Source organism: Thermobia domestica, chromosome 4 (assembly GCF_964235325.1).
Source record: "Thermobia domestica chromosome 4, izTheDome1.hap1.1, whole genome shotgun sequence".
Taxonomy (NCBI): Eukaryota; Metazoa; Arthropoda; class Insecta; order Zygentoma; family Lepismatidae; genus Thermobia; species Thermobia domestica.
The window spans coordinates 227637432-227660559 of record NC_137457.1 but is presented as its reverse complement, the minus strand read 5'-3'; the positions used below and the strand labels follow the sequence as shown (position 1 = coordinate 227660559).

Below are 23128 nucleotides of genomic sequence, written 5' to 3'. Positions count from 1 at the left end.
TTTATCGCTACAAACACAAATTACTTCTTCTCATAGAAACCATCTACAAATACACTGTACTGCTGAAACAGAAACCATCAACTAAAGAGGTCATAAATTTTGTCATTCCTCGTGTTTGAAGTTTCCGTTCTTCACAATGATTCCCTTCCTCCCGCCCCTGTTAAGAAGCTCAAAGTAGGTTTTCAAAAGGACTGGCTCCCGCTGAGAAGGAAAGTGGGATGAGGAATGACTATAGTGACATCTAGCAGTTAGACGGCCAAGTACGTGAACACGAAAAAATCTGATTTCTGAATTCTGTAGATTCAATGATGAAGGATATAATTTCTCATCGATTGTGTAATGGATGTCTTTGGAAACAGCGAAAAAATAGTACAGTAGCGCACAAATACAAAGATCGTACTCCATTCTCAAAAAAGTCCGAAGTTTTTAACTATTTTCCTTACTGTAAAAAAACAGAAGACTTTTCCCTCTAATTTTGATCATTTTCTTATGGGAATTTGGATTATAATTATCTGTATTTATAAGAAGAAAATATCACGCACAGCGTTCAAATTGCACCTTTAAAATGAGATGCATCATATTTAGTGAGCTACTGAGACATTTTTGCAAAAGAACGAAATGAAACGATGATTTGCCTAAAAAATTGTTGAGATCCCATGTTAAATTGAACACCAATATTCCGGTCGTTGTAGGGCACTCCTTCTCCTTCTTAACTAAAACAATTTTTAGCACAGAGGCAAAGGTTTAATTTTAGGTCTCATCTGCAAAAACTGACGTAAAGTTAGGCTGGATATCTACCTGAGTTGTATTTATATCATTCACAAAGTGAGGCTATATTGTAAATTATCATTAGGAGTCCTCGCACTTACTCTAATTTTCATAGAGTACCAGAGGTTTCAGTCTGCAAATCTGGGACTTCTATACATGAAGAATAGTCATTGGATTTCTTGATATACCATAATATTTATGCAGTTTACAAAGGTTCCTATGTGGCTTGGATGTATAAAAAAACAATGTCATTTTTTTTGTAAAAATCAGATATTCGTCTTTATTAATGTCTTTAAATAAATATTTTATTCTTGAAGAAGGGCAAATGTCAATACAGAATATTATATATTTCACAAACTATCCCATATTGACATTTCACTTTCTTGTCAAGAAAATGTTTGTTTAGAAACTTCAAAACTGAGGAAAATTTCGTTTTCACCAAATCGTTGATTGGTCCTTCTAGATCCTAGCCACTGATTTTAATGATGAATTTACATTGAAAATTAGGCCAAGCTCCACCAAGCGTTCTATTTAGCAAGCATTATTACAAAGATATTATATACGAATCGACATATGATTTCTCTGGAATAGAGCAATAATCTGCTACAAATGCTTTAAATAAATATGTTGGAAGTGAATCCGCATACTTGCGGAACCTCAGTTATAAACTTTCTTTTTACTGAAAAATTGGGATCAGTAAAACAATAGGTAAACACTTACCAGAATTGAGTAACAGATAGTAGGCTATCATTATTAGACGAGTATCTATTACAAAATAAAGGCAATATTTTAGAAATATTACACGGATGATATTTTCTGTTGTGTTTTGCACAGAAACTGTTATATTTGAACATTTTATAGGGAGACACAGGAAATCAGATTTAAATTCGGGACTGCCTTGGCTATAATGAAATATCTGGGAGCCCAATTCATATAGTATTCCTTGTTTGTTGTAATTAGTGTTCAGAACACAACAGTAAAAATGTATGCAACAACTGACACATGGATTCTCTAGTATGTTGTATTTATGTAATAACTCCCTGTTTCAAATTATTTAAGCATATCGTTGTTTTCAAGCGTCTGTAAAGCGATATATTTAGAAACTCATGCTGTTGCTGCAGTTTAAGTTCACTGGGTTGTTATGTGTTACAGTGAAGCATAGCTAATGGCAAAAATGTGAAATTTATTAGTGTGTTGCCTATTTTAATACTAAAACAACATATTTTGACACGCCATATTTTATTTATTTTTTACAAATGAAATGCAATCCTTCAGTTTTACGTCCCACGTTTTGCCGGCTATGCTAAAGGAGACAGTAATGATTAGAAATTAATATGGAAGGAAGAAAGTGGATGGACACGCGAGAAGCCCTAAAAAAGCGACGCACACGGTGTTTGTCCACCAGAAAGATCACTTGCTGCGAGCTAGGATCGAACCAAGGACCCCATGTACTCGAGGTGAACGCTCTACCATTGAGCCAACGAGGCCCCTATTTAATTTTCACATTCTTTATTTCTGCAGTATTTTTCAAAGTTGGGACATACGTCAATTACGTGTAATTATCATTTTCTTCCGTAGTATATCCATATTTGTGACATATGTATCATGCCGCTGTCAGTATAGCTTGAAATGTTACACTCTATACCACTTGTAAAGTTTAGCATACTAATTATATGTAAGATTATGTTCTTAACACAGAATTCCCTCTGTGTACTGTACGAGTAGGTCATCTAAAAAATCTCATATATCGTAGGTATCACTCTTACCATCTCTATAATCTATCACACTGTCTTCAATCAGTACAATGTCTACGTTGGCTCAAACCTATGGCGTGGTAATGCAATCCACTTCTCTTGAATGAGAGAATGTAGGCGGTTAGCGTATTTGTGAGGATTGACCGAGCATAATAGATTGTACAGGACTGGTACTATCTATCAAGGAAGAAAATGAACATCTGTTTGTGAGTATGCAGTTTTATACCGACTGGTGTGGAAAATATGAGAATTAATTAGTCAAAGCTATAGTTTTGTGAGGAGATGTAATTGAAAGTCTAGAAGAGGGTAGAAGCTTTAAATACAAATAATGTATAGAGCAGAAAAGTGATGGTAATATAAAAATATGAAAAAATATATGAAACAAAAAAAATATTATAGAGGATCCGACGTGGAAAGACAGAAATCAATTGCCGTAAAGACGTCAATGATAATACATTCAGGGTAAAGTAGTGAATTTACCGTGAGTACTCATAATGTCACATCGCGCGCTCAGTTCTAGCATATTTAGTTCGTCAATGTTCCATGATTTACAACCTGTAAACGTACAGGAATATGCTGACGATGTGATGATCCTTTTCACTAATGTGGAACAGTTTATGCATGTTGAGAAGTGTCTCTAAATTTCATACAGATGAGTGGTGAAAATATAAATACGAACAAATCTCAGTCATTAATATATAATGGTTACATGTTACCGCGACATCGTAATATTATCCATCATTATCCGTTAAATATCTAGGTAAAAGTTTTTTATGCTTTACATACAGTTCAACGCAACGCTCAAGTATCCTTAATTTGTAACTGTTATTCAGACCTTATATATAATTAGTAAAGAATATAACTATCACTCTTAGGTTTCATACAATGGACCTAATTTGGACACATACATCCTTTCTAAATTGTGATGTGCAGCTTAGATATTTCTCCTACCAGAATGGAATGCGAAGAAAATTGACTCTTTAATCGGCTGTTTTCTGTGGATGGATCTTGTTTCTAACTCCTACGTAATATTAGCAATTGCTAATAGTTTGAAGCTGACTTAAGCTTACTCATGTGAGAGAAAAGTGCAAAGCTCTTTATATGTAAATTCTAAATGTTCACTGATACTGAGTCTTACATTTCTAACTGGATATCTTGCTGGACCATTTCCTTAAACCACAATAATCCACCATATATTCAACTTTTTAACACATTGCTCTATATATGTGTGAAAGCTTCTTTACCCAGTCTAATGAGACTTTGCCCATGCCAACTAATGTGATGTACACCATATTACTTCACAGTACTGTTAGTCAATCTGTGTCTTTTGTATGTACCCAGTTTCCTAACTACGAAGAGTCTATCATCTGGTGTAAGTGCACATCAAATTTTCATCATCGAACTTTCATAGTGCGAGAATGTGTTTTATTGACTATTTATATACTACCAATATTCGCCTTAATAATATACATCTATTTGATTACAAATTATGAATAATCTGGTCAACAGCATACCCTATCTCATTGTGTGTCAGAGTGTACTGATACAACTATCATCTCGACTTCCCTATATATTACATTTGCTCTTGTCTGTCATAAACCAAGTCAGTACATTCATGGGAGCCACAGTAGCTCAGTGGTAGAGCGTTCACATCTGGTGCTTGGGGTCCCGGGTTCGATCCCAGCCCCCGCCAAGTGAACTTTGTGGTAGACAAACACCGTGTGCGTGGGTTTCCTCGTGGTTCTCCCGTTGCTCCCACTTTCATCATTCCACCATTTCATTCATTACTCATCATCACCGTTTCCTCTAGCCTCATCGGCATAATCGTGGGACGTAAAACTCAAACATTTCATTTTTCAATACATTTACCTATATATTCTATCTTCTTCGCACAACATGTGGTAAGTGTATGTGAAATTAAATACTTCCAATCGGATCACCAAGCATAGTGTTACATCGTATTTATTATGCCTGACTTCTACATCAAAATGTACAGTGTAAGAATATCATTTCTATTTGAAATATGCAAATACTCATACTCCTAAATACAATTTTATTGGACTGTCTATATTTGCTAATTTTCTACAAGAGATATTGTAGTTTTTAGTACAGTACTTTTGCCCGAACCTGTATAATAACATTGTAAGTTGTTGTGACAGTAAGTTATCTTAAATGCATTATTTAAAAAAATGTTAAGACACCAACTACAAATCTGAAGGACCATAGCTTTAAACAATTCGTATTGTTCTTTCATATATTCTTATTTCACTTTTACAATTTTTCATAGACCAAACGTTTATATTTTTCTTTAAAGTAGGATAGAAATGTCACTGGAGTTATTATTGACGATATTACTTTTGACGATAACAACTAAGCTTTTATGAGCATGGAAAGTAAAATGTTTAATTAGGAGTAAGTAAGAAGCACATTGTAGGTCGAGAAGCATGTGCAGTAACGTCATATATGTTGTTTACAGCATATCGCATAAAAAAAGTTGTTAGAAGCAAAGCCACATAGCAAGTTTCGTTCTCGAAGCCGTCAAAAGTTGACAATGGAGTAGTGTGATGATATTATAGGTCGTGTGTCACAAGGTCAGAAGGCATCTCAAATCGCCAGAGCACTTGGTTGTGACAGGTAGACTGTTCGCGAACGTTTAGATTGATAAAAGGTGATGAAGTTTAATGTCCCAAATCTTCGCGCATATCAGGTAGATTTAGTGCAACACCTGCAGCTCAGGATAAAGTACTAATGAAGAATGTCAGAAACAATCCGTCATGGATCCATCTTCCGGAACAACGTTGTAGAGTACCGTTGGTACAGTCCGCAGCAAAAGACCTGCAACATGAGCATTGTAAGTTTATTGTGAAACGACGAAGTCTTTTGTTTCAAAATAAATGTGCACGGGAGAACGCCGAGGTTTCTCCTGGCGTGATTCGTGCCACTTAGACGTTATGTTGATTTCCTGCGCTGTTAGGCGCAGTTTCACAATAAGCTTACATGCTCATGTTGCAGGCTTTTTGCTGTGGACTGCACCAAGAAACTATACTGAAAAGACTAAAGGCAGCCTACCGGAAGAACTGTTGTCTAGCCACCAAGATGCATTTCACAGATACGTTCAAGGCGAGTCGATTAGAATGGGAATGGAGGAATGATGAGTTTCTACAAGCATACTAAGATCTATGGAGTGGTGAGAAGGTATTCCTGTAAGATCAACAAAGAAGACTGATCCTCTATATGTCAAGAGGGATAGGATATGTTTCTCAACATGTAGTGTATACAGGACATTCCGGAAGAATTGTTGCACAGTTCTGGAGCTACAGACAGCCAGTAGCTCAGGACAAGTAAATCCAGTACCAGACAGAATAATCAGTCAGGTTTATATTAATATCCGGAAAATTTTACAGGCCAAAAGAAATTTGTGTTTTTGCACAGCAACAGTAGCATTCAAAACTCATACGTATACACTGACCCCCTGTTTCCTGATTTCAACCCAATGGAACATTTCTAGTTTGAAGGTGCAGGAATGGGATAAGGCAAAAGAACTGAAACCAGACGATTCAAAAATCACATATTCTAGAAGTATAACAGTACTATTGCAATAAATTCATTCACATTTCTGCAGTGCTGTGAATACGCGGAAAGGGCTACGTGCCGTAATTGAAGCTCGTGGTGATTATACCGAATGTTAACAGAAATCTTTATTTACTGTTCATTTGTAGTAATCACAAAGTCAATTCATGTGAGGTTGGTACTGCTTCAACATCTTGAGGATATGTTTTCTCGGAGTTCTCCCGTTTCCTCTTACTGCATAGGTCAACAAGGTGTAATGTACACTAAATAATTCTTTTACATTGATCGTTTGTGAGTTGATTTTGATTTTAATTTTCCGTTCAACAGCAAACCAGATGAGACGTGGACCTACTTATTAACGTGGAATCTGAACCATATGAGCTCCCGCCATGAATCGAACACGTGTCTCCCAGGTCAAAGGCCCGTACACTAACCAATTAGCCACGAATGAGCTCTGATTGTGTATGGGATATCTTGCCTCAGTTACATAATTATTAGAGTAGTAATGCTTGATGTGTGAACAGGAGTTCTTTAATAGGGATGCGCACGAGACGAGTCGAGGCAGGCTTTTCCGGACACAATTCGAGTCGAGACACGGCTCTTCCAATAGAGAAATATACATTTTTCGAGTCGAGACATCACGTTTACAGCACATTTTCGAGTCGAGACAGCCACAAATCTTGTCTCGTGCGCATCCCTATTCTTTAACTCTGGAAATTTTAATTTTATATTATATTCATCTCTTGCTTAGAAATAAATAACTGTTATATTTCTTTGTTCGTCTTATTTCACATTTTTGACATTATTGTGTGAGTCCCATTTTTATCTTTAACAAGTTTAAAGACCCCATTTTGGAAGTGTTAAAATAGGTTTATGGAAAGCATTTGAACCGCTTTTCACGTTTGTGAATCACATCAGAATGAAAGTGTAATGATTAAAAAAAAAAATTGTAAAGTCACGCTTTTTCTTAAACATCTATGCAATGGGATAAACGTGGAACTAAACGGCATCGAAATTGTCAGTATGCAGCAACTCAAGAGCTATGGATTGGTCGCCAATATGGGTTGTTTTCGATTATTTTTACTTGTTTCCACTTAGGTGTTCGCATAAATTAGGACCTTTGCTCATTCTTAAGATTTTAATCAATTTAATATGAAAAGATCCTCGAAAGATCTAAGGTTAATAATCATGCCAAGTGTCATTCTAATTGGTTTAGAAGTTATATGATTCATAATTTAGAACGTTAATTTGCATTTGTACATTAGCGTTTGTTTCGCATTTTATTAATAAAGAAATGTCAGTATGTCTGGATAATTTATTCTCGGATCTGTTCCATTCGAGTTCCGCTTGTCCTTTGTGACATTTGAATTATATTTATTTGAAATGTTCACTTTTGGACTTCACGTGCAAGGGCTTTTAGAGACTAACGTACGAGTATGTCCCAGAAATGAGCTAGTATAATACCAAATTTCCTCAGGCCTTACTACAGAGAATTGTAGTTCCATCCACTTTATGAATTATAATAATACACATACTACACGCATCAAATATGTAATTGACATGTAGAAGACTGACATAAGAAATGATATAAAAACAAAAGTAAATGTCTTCTTATTGCATGCAGATATTTCAAACATTTAGATGGCATATTATCATAAGGCAATGATGATATGCCATCTAAACTGGTGCAATAGAAGAAACGCTATAGTTTTCTAATGAAAAAGCTACTTCCGTTCGATTACTTAAATCTATAATATTTTCATTCTTCACATCTTTCTGAATATAAGTTTAGTGGAAACTCACAAGAAAAACTCTTATTAACCCGGGAACGATCGATTGTTGATTTGTGACGCGAGCGGTCGACAGGTGAGCGTCGCGCTCACTCACAATATAATCGTTTCTATAGCTGTTTATGACTATTAGGGATTTCTTTTGAACACATTTCTATATGTTGACATTTTGTGATTTATTATTATTATTATTAGTAGTAGTAGTAATAATAATAATAATAATAATAATAATAATAATAATAATAATAATAATAATAATAATAATAGTAGTAGTAGTAGTAGCAAAAAAAATTCCAAGTAAAATTATAATGCGTCTACATAAAACCATTTCTTATTATAAGTTATATAGTATATTTTTATCAATTTTTTTTATGAAATCAATTTCTGTTATCCCATAAGCAATACAATTAGTTGATTATCATTGTCGCATAAAATTGCATTTTTATTATAATTATCACATAAGGATTACATTTTCTAAACAAAATTTACATAATTAGAGCGAGTTGTCTGTATATGCTCTTCATATGTTCAGACTATTCATATTTTGAGTTTGAAATTTCAAATGAAATTCAAGTTGTAAATATCTTAGGGTAAAAAACACTCTACTTATGTCTCTTCATACATACAGTAGGTATTTCAACGAGACGCTGTTCTACTCCACGTCTCAACACTGTCTTGATGTCACCCATTATACTTCCACCACATTCTGACAGTATGTTTCCCACAATTTGGCACTTCACAGGCAGCATATCGCAACATTTTTTCTTCTGTTTTTTTGCAAGCCTTAACTGAATCTGCTCCTTGTTGTTGACCATGATCTAGGAAAAATCAATCACGCCGTCCGGTCGACAGGTACGCGTGACGCTCACAAATTACATATAGTCACATTTATAAGGCCAGTACTACTCTAATAGAAGTGAATGAAAAGGTCACACTTGACTCTCACACACAAGACACATCAAGAGACAGCTAGACGGCGCCCATAGGCGGAGCTATAGGGGGACATTGCCACCCAATTTTTTTGACAAAAATAAAAATGTCACCTATAAGTTCCTTCAATTCTCATTTGCACTTACCGTGCTCTCCCAGGAGACAACTAACTGCCCATGACGGCGCCTCAAGTCTATGACCCCACTAGGGCGGCTTTGAAACGAAAACATAAATCAGGGTGAGGGCTGCGCTCACCTGTCGATCGTTCCCGGTTAAAGATTAGGTTATTGGACGACTGAGTGATCGAAAATGGGTTGATGAGATATAATTAGTTAACACCGTAACTGTAAAGGTTGGGTTATAAGATAATAAACAACTGAGCAAATAATGGATCATTAATTGATTTAACGAATAGACGAATGAATGTTGAATAATTGGAAAGTTATTACTTAGATGGTCAGACGATAGATAATTCGAAAGTTGGATGGTGGATGATCGCATGATAAATGGTAGGATAATATACGATAGATGATTGAATTGTAAAGGGATAAATTGTGGATGAGAGTGATTGGATGCTACATTCATGAAAAATGATAGGTGAAGAATGGTGGACCTAAATTGATTTATAATAATTAGTGGATTCTTAGATGCTAAATGAATAAATGATGGATGGTGAATGATTATATGATCCGAGGGTGGACGTTCGATTTATCAACTAGTGGATGATTGGACGATAAGTGGCTGGATGATGAGTAATTAGATGATCGAATATGGATGATTGAATTATCGAATTGTGGGTAATGAATGATGGTATTTTGGATGATATAGTGATCAATATTTGAATGATGGAGAGTGAATAGTGTATCGTAGATGATCAGATAATGGGTGATTTTTTGATAAATAGACGGATAATTGTTTACACATGATTAGATAATTGATGATAATTGAAAAGAGATGGAATGTTTCGACATACAGGTCGAGAGAATTATTGTATATTATGTGCATTTATGATATAGTGAAAAAAAGCCTACGTGATGAAGACGGCATTTCGGTAGGAGGTAGAATGATTAGATGTACCTTGCACAAGGTTTGCAGACGATATGGTGCTTGTTGCAGAATCTCGAAAGAAAATCAATAGGATGTTAGAAAACTTGAGAAAGGGTTTGAAGAAATTAGTGTGAAAATAAATCTTAGACAAAGGCCATGGTGATTGGAACGAAGCAGTCTCTGTCAAATATAAAAGTGAAAGGAAAGAAACTACAACAAGTGAATAGCTTTCGATATCTGGGTAGTATTCTTAGTAATGACTTGAAGTACGAACGTGAAATAAAAGCAACGTTAGGAATGGTAAAAGAAATCTTTAGGAGGAAAAAAGTCTGTTTGTGGGACCTTGAATAAAGAGTTGAGAAAAAGACTTATCAATGCTTCGTGTAGAATGTAGTACTGTATGAGGCAAAAACATGAACATTAAGTAAAAGTGATGAAAAATAACTGGAATCCTTAGGAATGTGGGTGACCAGAAAAATGGGAAGAATTAATTGGGTCGATTGGAAAATGAATGAAAGTGTTAAAAATGGCGGGGGAGAAAAAACACTTTCAGATATTATTGAGAAGAGGAAGAAAAGCTGGTTGGGACATTGAATAAAAAGAAATTGTATCATGAGCGATGTGCTAGAGGATACGGTGGCAGGAAAGAAAGGAAGGTGGCAAAGCAGGCTTCAATTAATGGACGATATAAAAAGAGAAAGAATTATTATACACTTAATTGAATTATTAAATTACTGACTTTCTGAGTGTTTTAACGCTTGAGGAAAATTAGGCTTTTCTGCAGAGTTGTTGCCCGAAAGAAAACTTTCCTTACAAGTTCTGAAAATACTTTTTATTAAACACTATAGCATGAAATAAAGAAAATGCTTTTGGAAGTGCACCAACAAACATAATAAATAAACCCATCAATATATTGTTCATTTAGGTATCTTTCTGCATTCGTTAAATTATGCTTTTCATTTGTTATTACTCGAGGCATTACATGATTAACGATATGCTCATATAAACATCTACAACAAGTTAATCTCTCGGATGATTCCATCGATAAGGCTTTAGGGCTTTGTACCACTTATAAATTATGTTTAGTAAGATGTGAAGGATCGAAATAATACAGATTTTGTAATTTAACGGAACCTCCGTTTCCTTGAGAAAAGGTGGGGTTCTTTGATATTTATTGATCCAACTTTCGTCACAATCTAAGAAGAGACCATTTGATCAGATATATTTCCTATTTCTATTGCATAACCGAAGGAGCAATAAATTCACTACTGTAGTTACTAAAATTTACTATTTTCCTCGATTGTTTATGGACAAAAAAAACAGACAAACGATATTTTGAAACTAAAAATAAACAAGCAAATATCGGGTTATAACTGAATAGTTTGATGGATCAAGTGATTACGTTATGGAGTTTTTAAAAGTAAATTTAGTGATGTTGCGTTTTATTATCGCATGTTGTATGCTTTTTCTTCATTCAGTTCTTATTTTCTTACTTTGTTGTGAAATAAAGCGAAATAATTTGTCACATAATGGCGGCTTGTTCGATGGCTGCATAATCTATAACAATGCAATTCTCTCATACAATATATGCGTAGCCGCTTTGTCTATGAAACATTGATTACATTTAAAACATAATTTTAAAACCCTCTTTACTGGTAGAATTTTCTACAATGCGTAGATTAAAATATTCTAGTATATTGTAGTTTTGTTTTCAATTGTTTGTTTTTGTATTTCCGACTAATAATGTTGAAGTGATATTGAGACAAAGTATTAGCATTTTAATCACCAAAAGAGTTATCTTCTAGTTTTCTACAAAGTTAATGTTCTGTATATGTTTCGACTATTTGGTGTATGATGGAATCTCTTCATAGAGGATATAGTTATAATGAATAGAAACGCCAAATTTTCAGCAAGATTCAACTTTATTTTTAACTTCAAATATATTACATAAATTATTACAATGTTAAATCACGGAGTATTGATATGTTAAGCTCATTCAATTCTATACCATGTGAAGTATTCAGCGGCAGAATACATTCTTGAAAACAACCTGAAATTATAAATGTATTACAAATCAGAAATAATTAAATTAAGTATTATCTTCATTTAAAATGTATCGACCATTAATTGTTTCTTATTAAGTTCTAGCACTTCCTTTTATTTAGAACAGTATCGATTTGTAAGAGAAATAACAGTAACTTTTCACTAACAAATACATTTCTAAAGCAACTGAATCTAATTAAGGACCTGAGTGTACTGTGATCTTAGCGCATATCATTCAAAAATGTATTTGATAATATGAAGTTGACTAGTAATGATATTCGTAACAACATAAAGGAATTCATCAGTAGCATGTTGTTTTACTAATGTTAATTTCGCAATGGTAATTAATTGATTTCATACAGCTTCCAGAACAACATATAGGGTTTCTGGTAAATTAGATTGAGTTACTACGTTTACGTTACTTGACACTGAAGTTACGTATTAAATGATGAACGTTAGAAACAAAATAGAATTTCAAGAAAATGTAAGCTTACAAATTTTTTAATTGCAAAACTACGAGCTACTTATTCTCGAAAACTGTACAATGGCTACATTCAATAGTTGTATGTAATATGTCTAAATTATATCCTGGTCTGTACAGTTTTATTCGATTGAATACAATAAAAATCGAGTATTTATTTATTTCTTTATTGGGATTATGATGAGGATCAAGTGCCAATATTGTTGACCTATGACCCAATTCCGTATCAGTCTTCTCAAATTTTTTTCGCAACGCAACACAAAACATCCATAAAGTAATAATTCGTATTCAGTATTCAGCGAAGAAATAATGAATGAATCATTAGCGAGACTATTTGCCCCCGTTACGACAAAGGCTATGGCCAACACAAACTGTATAAAATAGAACTTTATTTTAAAGATTATAGTTCATATCAAAATACAGTAGGACATCGATAATCCAAACGTCAAAAATCCGAACGCGGTCCCTAGAAGCTTTTTACATTTTGTCTTAGCGCTAGTGATAAACAAAAAATAGGGTTGTCTTTCGGTGTTGTGTGAAGTCAGTGTTTTTACAAAAGCTCATTCATATGTAATTGTTTGTCATACATATTCTTATTTTTATTTTCCCTTAGGCCTATACAAGTTAGTTTTAAGTATGAGTTACAAGAACACTGTAATTTAGTGTACGATCAAGTTCTTCAGAAAAATTAAATGTAAGTAGCCTTGCATACGATATTGTAATTAATGTATGTACTGTATAACCACTGTATCGATAAGAGAGCATACCGTACAGTATATGTAAGCCTAAATGGCATTTTCTTGCTCATTTTCGAAAATCCGAACGATTTGAAAATCCGAACTATCTGTGGTCCCAATTAGTTCGGATTTTCGACTTCCTACTGTATTAAAAATACATTACAGCCGAAACAATTGCAAAATAAAACATAGATTGCAGTAATACTAGAACAACAAAATAAAAATATTTAACAAGAAAATTATTCAAAGAATAGGAATATTAATAACATATATCACGAACCACCTTATAAGAAAAGCTAAGAGTGCGTTACCTATCCTAATTTCATGAACAAAAGTGATAATGTGGTGACTAAAGACCACATTAGCACCTAAAAGCTCACTAAGACATTCAGGAATTATTAAGCGTTATCCGAGATCAGGCTATTATGAGCGTTCTACAAGAATGCCGTGAATGCCCAGTGCGAGGAAGGAAAAAGAATCAATATCATTCTTCAATGCACGTCTAGTGTACGGGGTAATCCACAAATCCTGGGAGATATAAGCATTATCGGAATTTGATAAGAATGTAACGAATACTGAAAGGTACAATTTGATATATCCGGTTGTCTATTGGAGTTTTCATGTATATCTATCTACTTCTTTTGTGCTGATTGAACCAAGTGCTCCGAATTACTAGTGAATTCTGTCAACAGAATTTGATCATTCCGTCTCCTCTTTAATTTCTTTCGTCTAAACGACATTTTAATACGACACCACCTTCCTGTTTTTCTTCTACAACTGTATTGAAACCTATCATTGTAATTAGGCATTCACCTCTCTTCTTGTTTAGAATTTATTATTTTCTCATAATTACCTCTTTAGCTTTAGACGATGTCGTCATTGCATTTTATATATATATATATATATATATATATATATATATATATATATATATATATATATATATATATATATATATATATATATATATATCACACCACTAGATCTTCTTTTCTTCTTTAAGTCTTAACATCATAACTACATCATCAACACCTTCTACTTGCACTATCCTATCTTTTAAGCATGTTTAGCGTCTCATGTATAGGTTTGACATTCAATCTTATATTCCTACTAAAATAGAAAGTAGTAGAAATGTATTACTGTTTCATGTTTCAATATTGATCCCCATAGAGCAAAAAATTTAAAAGCAACAACGTTTTAAATGTGGATTCAATATTCCAAAAAATAAGTTTCATCTGCTTTTTCTGGCTCAATTCAAACCGGAAACTGTGGCATTCTATCGTTCCTCCTCGTTTAATCATTTATCGACATAGAACGAAAACTGTAAGAGATATCTAGAATCGGTATTTATATTTGGATTCATAATCTAAAATAAGTAAGTACTTTCTAGGGTCTAATTTTTACGTAAACCAAAAGTGGTTGCAACTTTGGATTTTTATATTGATTCCCAGAGGTTAAACACAATAATAGAGGACAAATTGTGTTGATATCAATTAAAGATTCCACAAAAGATATCATCAGACCTTATTCTTATCTTCAAACCGGAAGTAGTAAAAGACGTCGAGTTATGTTTTCAATATTTATTCTTAGGCTTATAAACTATTTTTATGGACTCAGCCTCCAACTCTCCATTTTGACCGTATGACTCTTTTACAAACTGGAGTTGATAGATCTACTACTTCCGGTTTCAACATTAAATCAACACCATTTGGCAGTTAAACAAACTTTTAAAATGTGAAACGAAATTCATTTCTTTTATATTTGTGTATAGGACCTAAGGTATACATTGTCAAACAGAGTGTAGTCTTTAAAAGTATCAATATCAGATGCCATTTTTATTTTGCACTACCCATCTTCCTCACAGTTTCATCGTCGTTCGCTTTGCTGTATGTCATAGGTAGGAATTCATCTAGTTGTTGTTGCGGTCGACCTTGCTTATCATTCATCTCGGAAGTGGCAGTCAATGATGTAGCGCGTATGCGAATTGATCTTACTTGATGATCAGCTTCCTCACGTACACCTGAAATCGCGAAGATAACTGAATATTTTGCTCAATGGATAACGGCGCCACTCAAGACCATTGCCACGAGTAGTTCCAAGTTCCAAGCTCTTTGCTGGATTCGGAGTTCACGAAGTTGGATATAACGAATTGATATAGGTACCATTCGAATTTAGCTTAGGCTAATGTACATAAATAAAATAAGATAATATAGATATGATGGGATAAATTTCGCACACTATCAATTGAGCTACATTATCAAGCAGAATTATATACAACTGTAAGATAACCTCAACGACGACGTACATCACAAATTAATTTTCAAAACAGTAGGGTATGGAGTAGTGCTGTTGAATTTTTGTGACATTTGCGGTTTTCGGTTTTTGAGAAAACCGATTTTCTGAAAACCGAAAACCGCAAATGCGGTTTTCAAAACCGAAACCGCAAATGCGGTTTTCAAAACCGAAACCGCAGATGCGGTTTTCGAAACCGAAACCGCAAAAGCGGTTTTCGAAACCGAAACCGCAAAAGCGGTTTTCAAAACCGAAACCACAAAAGTGGTTTTCCAAACTGAAACCGAAAAAGCTCTTTTCGAAAGCGAAAGCCGCCCGAAACCGTGTTTGCGGTTTTATAAGGAATTGTTCTTTTCAAAGCAGAAACAATGTTTGCTGTTTTTAATTACACCTTTTAAGAATTGTGAAAGCATCTATCGATCGAGACAAATGTATTGATTTATATGTGTGTTTTAACTTTTTTTATTTGCTGCAAGACTATTATGGTAATATGTGCAGCACAGTGCGAAAGGGATAGTTCGATGGTTGTAAAAGTCACAGCTAAATTAGGGTGACAAATACTGACGTTCGATCCTTAGCTTTTTTTTTTTTTTAGTTATTTCTTTGACGACACTTTCAATGTACTTTTCGGCTGCAGGGAAGCAAACTGGACCCCACTTGATTTACATATATGTTGTAAATTAAACCACCAGGAACACGAATCTGAAGGAATTTTGACATTTCGAATGTAGGAACTCGAGATATTCGAACATAAATTGACCATGGAAGCAAACTGGGCCCCACCTGATTTTTATATATTTTGTAAAGTAGACCACAAGGAACACGTATCTGAAGGAATTTTGACATTCCGAATTTCGGAACTCCAGATATTCGAACATCAAGTGAAAACGGAAGCAAACTAGACCCCAACTGATTTTTATATATTTTGTAAACTAAACCACGAGAAACACGAATCTGAAGGAATTTTGACATTCCGAATTTCGGAACTCGAGATATTCGAACATAAAGTAACCAGGAACCAAAAAGGACACTATTTGATTTTTATATATTTTGTAAATTGGACCAAAATTAGCAATTATCTGAACGAATTTTGACATTCCGATTTCCCGATCTCGAGATACTAGAACTTTTACAGTAGTTTTATGTAATATGTATAAAAGTAACGAAGAAAGTTCTGTCGCTTTTTGACCTATCACTTAGAGCATCGATATGTCACCTAAGACGTACCTGGAAGATCAAAAATAGTACCCATCAGTATCAATGACCTTCTGCCAACGTTCGGGATGGGCATGGATTCCTTCGCGGTAGAACTTGGTTTGCCGTGAAGCGAAGAAGGTATCAAGTGCATTTAGCACCTCTACTACGGAGTTGAACTGGAGTCCTCTAAAGTGAGTGTCCAAGGAAAGGAACAGGTGATAACCGGACGGTATAATGTCCGGACAGTATGGCGGATGCAATAGTGTTTCCCATCCAAGGTGTAGGATGGTGTTCCGGCTCATTCTAGCTATGTGGGGCATAGCGTTGTCCCGTAATGGGGGAACCCCTTAGCGATTGAGAAGTTTTGGCTCCAGGGTTTTGAGTTTTTCTTGAACACGGCTCATCTGCTGACAGTAGACAGTTGCATTGATGTTCTTCTCTGACCGCCCGGTAGCAGTTCCCGATGCACGATGTCATGAGCAGTCCACCAAACACACAGGAGGACTTTCTGTTGCATTGCTGATTTCAGCTGTTTTGGAACCGGTTCATGGGATTTTAACCAATGATGACGGCGCCGTGGAGCTTCGTACAGGACCCAGTTCTCATCACATGTCAACATCCTGTCCAGAAATGGCTCCTTCCTCAGACGAGACAGCAAAGAATCACAAGTGTCTGCACGCGTAGCCTTCTGGCCCGGAAACAAATTATCTGGGACACATAGACCCAACTTGTAGTGCTTCCCAAATTGATGGAGGTGCTGGCGAATGGTTTGTCGACTAACATTGAATGTTAGCACCAGTTCCTCACATGTCTGTTCGGCTCAATTGCTACCTGAAGATCCTCATTTTGTACATGTGTTGGTCTTCCGGCACGTGTGGTGCGTCTTTCGTAAGTGTTTCGTCACCGTTCTTAAACTTGCTAAACCACCCTTGCACTGTCTGCGTAATCACGACACCCTCACCAAAGGCCTGAGGTATCTTCCGCCCCGCTACAGTGGCGTTTGATCCAAGTTGGAACTCGTACAGCATACACGCCCCTATGACGCTCTGTGGAGGTTCCATATTCACTCCGTCCTTACATACATTTACGTTGTAACTGAACTTCCACAACCAGGTAGAATGTCGGATATACCCACACCAACAACTGACCTTCGCCTTATCTCCATTCGCATTCAACTCACGGTATGAGGGTCAATTTTACACAGAACTCCACAAAAACCGACAGAACTTTCTTGGTTACCTTTATATATCTCACAGGACATAATATGTTTCGTATAGAGAATATTGTGTTTTTTTCATATAGCGTCTATATTAAACTTTAAGTTTTAATATCTCGAGTTCCGGAGGTCGGAATGCCAAAACGCCTTCAGATTCGTGTTCCTCGTGATCAAGTTTACAAAATATATAAAAATCAGGGAGGTCCAATTTGCTTCCCTGCATCCTACTTTTCAAACGAAACAGTTTTCCAGAGTGTACATTTTGCTTCAAACTCAGTTCTGCCCTGGCTAAGAAACGTAAATTCGCTTCTATAAGAGTCTTTAAAGTTACACTTGAAATTGTCGTTCGGCATTCTTGTAGCTTGTGAAGGCATGAATAATTCAAGTATGTTTGTTACAACATCTACAAACGAATATTCATTCGTATAGAACCTCCAATACATTACATAGAAAACACATGAACTATACAAAGAAAACCATTGTGCATTAGAGCAGATCTCTTATTAGCAAATGATTCTGCACACGCGCACTGCTCAGACAGTCCAGAGCCTGAGCCTGAGCGCGAGTCCAAATTTAACTCAATCGCGATTGAGATTGTCAAAGGTGTAGCGGTTTACGTTGAATATACCATACCAACACTTTATCAACTAAGTCCTCTTAGATTTTTCTCCAATCCCAAAAAGCGGGTGGTTTTTCGTGATTAAGATATGTTTAAGCGGGGGACGAATATATAACCTGAAAATCGGGTGGTACCCGCTAAAATAGGGTAATAAGCCAACACTCAATAGAAATAAGGTATATCCATATTTAAGATCACTACACATGCAACTCACGAAATTCAATTTGAAATATCATCCACTTTGACTAACATCTTTTATATTATTATTACTCTTTCCCCATATTTTTAAAAATAGTACTGCCACTCTTTCTTTTGTTAACAAAAAGGCACCACCTCCCTTTCTTAATATAAAGAAAGAGAGAGAGAGAAAAAAAGAAAGAAAATCTCTATCGCAATACACAATTTTATTGTTGATTTGTTGCTACTCCGATAAATGTGAATGTTGTGGTTTTGCATGTGTCGCCTGGCTTCTTATCGCAAGTCCCAGACACCTGCAATAGTTTATACTAGACGGAAACACCGATCATATTTTATTCTGTATCTTTTTACTTCCCAATAACGATAGCCGTGCCTATTTGAGAAATTGCAACTTATATATTTTTTTTATTCTGCCAATTGTAAAAGTATAGAATTTCCCTACATTTTAGGACATTTTAAGAAAAAATACCTTCTTTTCCTTCTGCAAATTTTGATCATTTTTCCCTACGCCGCCGAGGGAAATTTCCCTCCATCTGGCAACTGTAAGCCGGTGTGGGGAAAGATTCTTTGCTGTTTTCTCGTCGTTACTTGATATTAGTGCTGTAGAATTTTTGTGACATTTGCGGTTTTCGGTTTTTCAGAAAACCGATTTTCTGAAAACCGAAAACCGCAAATGCGGTTTTCGAAACCGAAACCGCAAAAGCGGTTTTCAAAACCGAAACCGCAAAAGCGGTTTTCAAAACCGAAATCGCAAATGCGGTTTTCAAAACCGACATTTCGGTTTTATGAAATTTCACTTTTTTCAAAAACCGGTTTTCGTTTTTTTCAAAAACCGATTTCGACAGCACTAGTATGGGGCAAGTTCATCATCATCGTATCATAGCTAAATGACATCCAACTACATCAGATACAAAAATAAGTATATATACCAAAAGTGCTGATATGACATTGAATAGGTAAACATTGATAGCGTAGGTATATTCCTTACACGTATTTATATAATTGAAAATTGCGATGGTTCTCAATTACTAGTAAATCGGTATAAAGTTTATTACGCATTAGTTAGGATAGTTGCAACGTTTGTGGTAGATTAGTTATCCGTAGTTTATTATTGTTTATTGTCTATTATTTTATTTCTAATTCGCATTGCGTTTTCACGAGTTTCAGCTACTTCGGTTCATTCTGCACGTTTAAGATAAGACTTCTAATTGTTTCATCGTATCAATACATATTAACAATATAATACACTTTATCACACCATATAATTTATACTCAGGGATAAAAGTGGGTCTGAAAAGGTGGGGGACGGTAGTAGCGACATGACGTCACACCGTTCTCCCTGCCTATCTTTGCTCATTGTAATTTTTTAGGAACTGGGGGGACGCTCTGCATATTTTTTCGAGGTAGGGGGACATCGTCCCCCTCGTTCTCCCTAACTTTTATTACTGATTATACGCAATTATCGTAATAACCAGACCGTAGAAAAATTCTCATAAACTTCATAATACTTTCACTTTGTTTATTTATTTTTAAGAGATCGACCTATATATACAGTATGGTGCTAAATTCGTTGTACAAAAGCAGAGGGGTGTCTCCTGAGAGTAAAACAAACAAAAGAGTTCTAATAAACATAGAGTGAAAAACGCATCGTTTACGTGCTATAAGGTGCCGAAAGCGTGGGAAAACAAACTTATTATTGTAAAGTTAAATATTGTTGTATTATTGTTGTACTTATTATTGTAAGGAGTTAAATATTGCACTAACTACTGAACGTAGACGTGATTCGGCATATCATCAAAGGATACTAACCTGCTCTATCCAAATTTGCAGTTTTCAGACTTGTGCAATGGCGGGGCAAGGGATTCCCCAAAGAACGTTAGAGATTCCTGGACATTTTGTGACGTCAATTGACTTGACAAGGGAAAGTCTCACTACCTGGAAACGTGGCCACGGCCACGGGAAAGGAGACAAGGGAATGTCTCACGGCCTGGAAACTCGGAAGCACGTGGCAGGTCAATTTACATGCATGCAGATAAAAGATGGCGGATAAGATAATCACTGTGCATGGTTGCATATCTCCTCAAAAACTACTAGTAAAGATATTGTACAAGATTTCACTGGAAACGTTACTTCGCTACAATGTAAAATACGTAAAACACAAACCGATAGGTAAAAGAAAATGAAGAAATTGCGATTGCTAATCTGCTTATATTAATGATATCGAAATGGTTTTTCATGACTATCAGTTATTAATACTGTCGTTTAGTTTATTTGTGTTTCATAATGCACACACTCGTCTGTCATTCTCTCCAATATCTTTGCAAGAAACGTCGGAACTACAGCAACTTGATATTAGTTTGGTTCTTTTGCTGTCTCCTTTAATTCGTCTGTTGCACTGTGCGTACGCTGGAGTCATTACACATGAGTGAATGAGTTGATTGGTTCGTCGCGAGCGGAAGAATGGAGATCGACACTATGGACAATTAAATGAATCGTTCTTTGAGGGCTAGTTCTGCTCGTGTGTTTTGTCAACCGTTTCGTAAAAGAAAAAAAAAATACGTATACCATTTCTGTTACAAGTTACGTTTGTTTATTTGGGTTCATAAGAGTACATTGCACCTCTAATTTGGATGCATTGTGTTGTGTTTGTTTCTTTAATGAGCCGAACCTCGTTTGTGACATTAAGCGTGCGTTAGAGGAAGGCGATACGATATTTGTTAATGTTTTCGAGAAGATATTAAGTATTATATCTGCCATACTAGTAGTGTGTGTGCTTTTTTATGTTGTGACGTGGTATCTTCTCCGTCACAGTATAGGTCTTGTACATTTACTAAGCGGTATACACAAATATCATTCGCTGACATAACAGCCGTACTAAGTTGCAATCACGCTATCTTTGATTCTGGACAATGAGCACAATGACGAGGAAACATCTATCATTTCCGACTTTAATTTCGCTTCATTTCATCACTATACGGTGTGCATGCCCAACGCCTGTGACTACAGTTGAAATGGAACAGTACGCACGTAAGAAATTGGCAAACATACACCTAGCATACGGGAAAGCGGACATTAATGGCCGTGTGGCTCAACGGCTGTATATACAACAGTTTCCTAATCATAAAATTCCATACTACGCAACTTTCTACAGTATAGATCAAAGATTACGAGAAACAGAATTGCTTGAAGCACATAGGCCAATACTCAACTAAACACAACCGTCCACCAACACACGGGTAGTAACTGCTGATCATAAAGCTCATCATCAGCAGATATAAAACATACTTCATGAAAATGAGATGTACTCTTTCCACGTCCAAAGGGTGCATGCATTACACGCCGCTGATTATCCACGTAGACGGGAATTTGTCCAGTGACTACGAGGCAGTGTTGGGTAAGTTACTTGTAAAAATGTAACGCGTTACAAGTTACTTTCCCAGACAGCATGTTTGCTTACCGCAAGCTTGCCTGTCGCTTTTATTTGATTTTATTTCGCTTTGGCTTATACACAAAAGCTTATTTCTGCTTAGCGCAAGCTGTAGTGCGGGGAACCCACGCTTCACTTGCGAGACGCTTTTCTTTAGATTGAAGTAAAAAGCCAGCGCGCGTTCGATTTTCAGTTGTTCTCAAAAACCACGTGACACTGACATCTTAACTTTCGGCGACAAGGTAGTGTTCGCGTTGTTAGCGTCTTGTTAGCATTCAGCTTGAATAAAGGACAAACTTGTTACTTTTGTTTTTTAATTGTGCCGTCTAGTACTCTAGTACTCTAGTCCCACGTACCTATAATGTCGCTCTTTATTTCCTCATATTTCAGTAACCATGAGGCATAACGAATTATAGTATTTATGTATAAAGCATAAATGTGAACATAGATGGCAGCAGGTTTGAGCCTACTTATTTCGCGAAAGAATACAGAACTGTTGCAGATATTTTAATATAAACTACAAGTTTAACTTACGGTATAAACTTTATCTGAACGCTTTGTTTAAAGTATAAACATTTTTCTGCGTTTTTATATACGTAAAAAGGTAGAAATTTCAAATACTCGCGGCTAATATAACAACGTATTAGATACAGTATTTGTAAGAAGCAGCGGCACGTGTGAACTGGCCACCTGGAATCTCTAACCAGGTAAAAAAATAGGGTATCCGTAGCTGGCGGAGAAAAATAACCAAGTCACTTAGGTATTTATCCCCATTGGTTTATTTTAGTCGCGATCTTCGTATATACGGTTGGATTACTTGCCTCTTTGAGGCTGAGGAAACAACCGTCGAATTATATTTAATACCTCCACGGAGGTTAACACATCAAATTGATTACTGTTGACGACATAGCTATTCCTCTTGGCTAAACGATTAATTAAGTTACTCTCCTCTTCGGAGGGTAGCTTATACTTTTGACATCAGCTTCATTCATCATCCGAGCTCCTATGATGGCTACGTCCAAGCCAGTCATCTCGAAAAAGAAGACCAAAATCCCAACG

The 23128-nt window shown here is 35.7% G+C and overlaps 1 protein-coding gene across 1 annotated transcript in view; it reads right to left on the bottom strand.

The window, feature by feature from the left end:
- Positions 1 to 11769: 11769 nt before the first annotated feature.
- Positions 11770 to 23128, bottom strand: part of LOC145683884 (cubilin-like) — a 1291374-nt gene continuing 1280015 nt past the window's right edge. Inside the window, exon 70 of the mRNA XM_081755522.1 lies at positions 11770 to 11909. The gene's annotated coding sequence lies outside the window, so the exon portion shown is untranslated. The remainder of the gene's footprint in view (positions 11910 to 23128) is intronic.